Source organism: Pseudopodoces humilis, chromosome 4, assembly GCF_049639895.1.
Source record: "Pseudopodoces humilis isolate 2021_Gansu_Grassland_sample_001 chromosome 4, ASM4963989v1, whole genome shotgun sequence".
In the NCBI taxonomy this organism is placed as follows: Eukaryota; Metazoa; Chordata; class Aves; order Passeriformes; family Paridae; genus Pseudopodoces; species Pseudopodoces humilis.
In genome coordinates this window covers 8,736,089-8,742,576 of record NC_142203.1, presented here as the reverse complement: position 1 = coordinate 8,742,576, position 6,488 = coordinate 8,736,089, and positions in this window count along the sequence as shown.

Here is a 6,488-nt window from a genome sequence, read left to right as displayed (position 1 = left end):
AGAGGCAATGGAAGTATCTTCTCTTTCTCCTGCAGAAAAGCAGGATCTTAATTATAAGGTCTTTAGATATCCAAAAAACACCCACCGTATGGGCTTGAACAACTCCTTTTAGAGCTTCCTTCTCAGAGCAAATGACTCCAAAAAAGCTACAAAATTTCATCATAGGAGGGCACATGTGACCTTCTGCACAGTAGCCAGTCCCAGGGTTTAGAAAGAGGATGGCCACTTTGTTCTACAGGTTCTGTGTTACTACATGGTGTAGCAGAAGTATAAACAGAAGTGTCAAAGGGGTAATAAAACTGGACAGAAATAGCAATAGTCACAGTATGTTCAATACAACTGGTAAGCTTTGGGGTGGGCGTTTCATTTCCAAAAGTGCATTTGCTCTCATGGCTCAGTCCACACAAAAGCTTCAGCCTAAGCCCCAACTTGAAACACAGTACAGATTTTTCCAACAGCAGCTGGGCAGAATTTTCTAAGTGGCTTCTGAAGAGCAATGCTCACATCTTTAGAGACTCAAACAAGAATCTTTCCAAAGACATCCCAAGGTTTGCAGCTACCATGTATATGTGCAGAAGAAATGTGCAAACACCATCTCAAGGCACCTGTCTCTACAAGTAGAGCACCACTTGCAATAGTAGACATGCCTCCAGGCTAAAAAAACATAGTCATTTGCAAGTTCAACCTCCCAAAAGGAAAAAGACATAGATTTAACAAAGCAACAGAACTCTGCCCTACTGGGTGTGTCCCTCTGATGACAAATCAAGTGCTCCTTGTGGATATTCTAGATAGCTTTTCAATGCTGTTTTCAGTCTGTACCACTTCTAGAGCTTTTGAAGAAAGAAATTCTGCAGCTAGGATGGAGAGGAGCTCCCAGGCCACTTCAAACTACAACTCTAGGGAACCACAAACCAGGTTTTGTAGCTTCCATGGAGTTTCCATGAAAAGGCTGAGTTCAACAAACAATGATGAAATCATTGAGATGCTTACATGTTTCAGTAAACTAGTGTGCAGGAAATGGGTGATAGGTTTCTATCTCCTGCATGCAGACTTGAAAAGCTGCTGATGGAAAAAGTGGTGCCTCAGTCAACTGAGTCAACTGTGTGTTTACTAGAAATCAAATGAAAAGAAAAAATATCCATTGCCTGGCTCTTCCTTTTAACCAGGTTCTCCCAACAGCAATCTATTTGACATTTCTTTGTTTTTCTTGATTGGTTTTGCACTACTGAGGGAGAATTTCTAAAAATTAAGATAGTTTTAGATAAGGTTGCAGCAGCACAGATTCTGGCCTTTGCTGTTGCTGTCTTTTAAACCAAGAGTTACAATGGAATGGAATGGCAGAAAAAACAGTCTTGGTTTTTCATGACCATAAAGCAAGGAATAATGGTAGAGCAGAAATGTAGAGCAGTGCCTTCATGTATGCAGCCTTCAAAGCTGCCTTTTCACAAGGTGCAAGAACAATTATCTACTTGAGAACATTGTCAAAGAAGCACGTTCCCATAAGAGATAAGGCAGCAGAAGAGGAATTTGAGAGAAGCACAGATGGCATGAAGGAAAGCACCAAGCCTTGGCCTAACAGTGCTGAAGGTTTGCAATTAGGACACCAGACAAACATTCCACTGGAGAGACTGTGGGTAGGAGAATGAATGCTTCCATCACTTCTAGCCCAAGATGTGGAAACATCTGTGAGCACCCTGTGGATCCAGTATAAAGCTGGTACTTCCAGAGCAGTGTGGTAACCCCCACCATCAAGAAGACCAGAGTGAAGAAGGACCAACTGGACAACACAGAATCCTGGTGGTACTGATATCTTCCTATTTAATGTCTCTCTCTTCCCCCCACCCTGCCCCTCTTCCCTAATTTCTTTTTATCTCCCTAGTTTGCATTTACTCTTAAATAACATTTTTACTATAGATGCTGCAAAAGGGCTGCACTTGCATCTGAATTTGGGCAGAAGCTTCTCTTAATAACCAAATCTTTACACCATGGTTATCCACCCCGGACTTAGGAAAGGCAGCACATTAATACCTTCATCGAATTCCGAGGGACAGAACTGCTTCAGCCTCCCCAGTTGGTTTTCCTTTCCATTAGAATTGGGGATCTCCTTCTGCAGCCCAGAAGGCTCTGGGGTGCTAGAACTCTGAAATTTGTCATTTTCTTGCACCTCAGAGGTGCAGGGGGAAACGGAGCCAACACTTGGAGACATGTTCAAAGTGGAAGTGGATGTGGAAGGCAGCAGCGAGGAAGAGAAGTGGCCATCAGCTGCTGGCTGGTTGTAACTGAGCTGGTAAGCAATTCTCCGCTTCTTGCTCATCACAGGACCGCTAAAGTCAGAAGCCAGAGGCCGTTTCTGCAACAATAAGAAAAGAACTCATTCATCTATGTCCATATATCTATGGATCTAGATCAGGTTTCTCTCCCATTCTGAAAAAGCAGCATTTCTGAACTGGCCATGCTTGAAAACACAACTTAACTGAAAAGAGCATTGAAACCAGGAAGTACTGCAGGTAGATACTTTCGCTATATCATTCCTACTTTCACATCTTAAGACTTAGCAAGTGCTTCTCCAAGTTGTGGGAGAAAGACATTCCCTTCAGCCGCTCTATCAAAGGGTTCCCCAAAAGAGGGAGAGGTCTGGTCTGTTTTGTCTAGGTCTCAATTTCCACTAGGACGCACCAGGAAGAGACTCAGCTTTTGCTGTCACACACCCACATGATTTACTAAAGAGGCATCTGACTGGCTTCAGGTTTTATGTGGTAAAGACAGGATTAATCTTCACTGCCACAATCTGTCAGTACAAGGTGTGACTTTTGGTTGTGAATTCTCATCAGGCTGAACAAAAACCTCAGTCAAATGTAAGGAATTCCTGTGCTTTCAACAAGAGTGACCTTCACTCCAGCAGCCACCTCAAACTTTACCGTCAAAAGCTCATAGCTAGGAATCTTGAAATTTTTATAAGAGAGTTTCACAAGTGGTGACTAAGGGGCCCTCACTTTTCCTCAGTGCCCTTCAATCATCTCTCAGCACCTCCCAAGGACCTTCTCAAAGGTGCTGGCTCCAAAGCCATGGCACTCGGCCACAAGCTCCCCACTCCCACTGCAAACTTCAGGGCTGAGGATGGAGTAGAAGAGGACAGCCATGCTGTGCCCAGGCAGAGTGAGACAGGAGAAAAATAAAGGCAGAGAAGAGAGAGACACAAGAGAGAATATCAAGGGTCTGGAGATCCTGCATTGGTCCTGACATGTGCATAGTCTGGAGCTGGAGTCAACAATGAGAGTGAAAGAGAGAGAGAGAGAGGGGAAAGAGAGTGAGAGGGCCCCATCTGCTCCACCACGGTGCAGCCTCTCATGTACAGTAGATTTTTCATGGGCTTCTGTCACACATGCACAGCTAATCCTTTGAGCCCTTCTGCAGGGAATGAGTTGAGGGTGGAGACTGAGCTCAAGGCTCCAGGCAGAGCAGCAAGTTGGCTCAGGACGCTGCTGCTCGAGCCCTGCAGGAGCCTCTCTTCTGATCACAACCTTCCTGCGCCAGCAGTCAGAATTACTGACTAACGTGCTTTGGCCTGGTCCTGCACATTCCCACCACAGCTTTTACACCAGCAGCAAGTGTGTGAAAGCTATTTAGCAAGTGTGTTACAACTTCATACACACTCCAGAATGCTAAAAATGCACAAACTACCTGAGCAGGCCTTGCTGAAGCATCTCTCTTAGAAGCTTCCAGAGATGGCTCTTGCCTGGTGCTGCTTGTGTTCTGAGATGGAGCTGTTTGTCTGGAAGGATGGTGCAAGAGTTCAGGTTACAAGCTCTAAATGGTCAACAGCCATAATTCTTTCCTTGCTGGTAAATCTGACCTTCAGTGTCATTACTCAAGAAAATAGCATGAAGATGAGTTGAGGCAGCTTTAGGCTGGATGTCAGCAAACCATTCTTGCCCCAAAGGGTGCTTGAGCCCTGGAATAGGCTCCCCAGGGCACTGGTCAGTGCAGCAAGGCTTCAAGAAGTGCTTCAACAACACTCTTGGGCATATGGTGTGATTCTTGCAGTGTCCTGTGCAGGGCCAGGAGTTGGCCATCAGTTGGATCCCAATGGGTCCCTGCTACCTCAGCGTACTCTAAGAATCTAGGCTTCATTTCCTAGGGCCTTCTTCTGAAAAGACTCTTCTCCTTCCCCTAAAGACTGAACTTACCTGGAAAGTATCAACTTCAAATTCTCTCTGTCTACATCAGTATAGCCAGGCCAATTGTTCTGAATGCTTTGAAACAGATAATCCTTCAGACTGTAGGAATTATCCTTTAGATTCAGGTTGGCTACCTACAGGCAGACATTTAAGAAAACAACCATTCATGATGGGTGCTGTATGTAAACTAAAGCAATAGGATTGGTCCTCAACAATGGTTTGTGAACACCCACTTTGAACTAAACAACGTCTTTTGGTAGAGAGATGAAGCATTCCTTTATTGCATGAGTTTTGAGCTATATTAAATTTTCACCAAATGGGAACAACCAGGTAACTCTATTCATATCTAGCAAGTGTTCCTTGGAAACCAACATGTAGTGCTACAAGATAGAACTGTGGTCAGGTGCAGAGTCCCTCTTCATGTGGCAGAGCCAGGGTTCATTCCAGCAAAGTGCTGCCATGAGAAGGCCAGGCACATGCCTTGCTGTATTCCTTTGAAAACCAATGAGCTTCATATCTTCCTGAAGACAACTACCAAGTCTCCTCAAAAAGGTCAAATGCAGTAGTAAAACCTCAAGACCAGTAATATCAAAAGTGCTGGTTTAGGCTTCACCACTTCACACCTGCTCAGAGTTCCATAGAAAAGCCCACAGGACAGTGTGACCCCTACAGCACACTTGATGAGTTCGGCGGGAGAAAATGCAGCACTCAATATGAATGATCAGCAAGTCTCGTTTATTAGCAACTCTAAAACCACTTATATAGCATCAGTAATTTGGCTCATACATAGTGCAAAAGAAAGCTCATTATTGGATATTTCATTTAGGGTCAACTCCACCTAATTCTACATTCCTGTGATCGCTCATCTATGCTGAATTCACATTCTTCTGATCACAGCATCCTGTTCTCAGTTAACAGTTATCACTAAGGCCTTCCTGAACTTTGCAACATCTCACACCAACTGTACTCCATTGTCTAACTCTTTCCCAGCTAACTGCTGCATGGGAATATGACCTTTGCTCTCTAGCCATTCCTCCACACACACTGAATACATGATCAACACATCACCACCATCTGTCACAACTGACCCTTTTTTTTCTCCTTGAAAACTTGCTAAATATTGCTGGTTTGGGTCTGTGATGATGTCTGTCTGTCAACAACTGAAAAAAAATGTAAAAGTAACAAAGCTACTTTGAATTAGGAATTCCTCTCTTAAAATCAGAACTAAGGTTGTGCTTGAAGGGAAGCAGGAGTGTGTGTACCACATCTCAGCCAGCTCAGGCTGCCCATTTTACATTTATACAAAAGAAACTCCCACTTGCTCTGCTATCTGGAAAAGCCTGAGCAAGGCATTTGAGCTTGCAGTGCTCACACAGCCCTTTCAGAATGCAAACCAGTACCTTGAGACAGTTCACACCTCCTACAGGACATTACCTCCAAAGCAATCTTAAACATTGCAGTGCAACAGGAGAAAATGTTTTCACCCTCTACCTTCTAAGGAGCTGAGCTTTGAAATTTTTCTAATCTATTTGAAATCTAAATGGGCTTCCTCAGTTGGGATGGTAGAACATGGCTCTCATTAAATTGTCAATTTGTGTCTTCAGCAGGCAAAAACCCAGCCACTGCCCTGAGCAACCACAGCAACAAACTTCAGAATGTCAAGGAATGAAATTCTTCAATCAAATTCTTGAAAAGTCCCAGTGGGATCAACTGAAACTGTGTCCATGCTGAATTTTCCTGCCTTGACTATGTTCCAAACACTTTTTTCCTACCTAAAAAAGAAATATTCCTACTTGACATATAGCCATGGGGAAGAGGGAATATTTAAAATGGCAGGAAAGAACCACTGCATCTTTCCATGGGTGTGCATCTTCTAACTGGCTATCCTAAAGAAATACCAGTGGAAGTTAGTGGAGCACAGGAGAAGCCACTGAATAACATTGTTCCAAGCAAGATGAAGACTCAATCTACATGACAGGAAAGAAACCCTGTGCTCAAATTTGGGCTACCCCCTTTATCATGGAGCTTTTGCCTGGAACATCTTTTCCTGGAAGGCAATCCTCACAGATCCCAGCAGAAGCCAAGTACCATTGAGAGGTCACCAACTCTGTTAAAAGGAAATGCTGCCCTGTGCACTTTCCAAACTTCTCTCCTCTCAAACTTATCCTAGGAAATTTTAGGTACCACTACAAACCGCTTCACAAAATCAAGGAACCCCTGTGAAGTTACTGCATGAAGCAGTTCAACAGTGCTAGGAAAAGAGAGAGGATTAAAAGAGGCATGAGCAGCAACAACACTACAAAGTGTTAC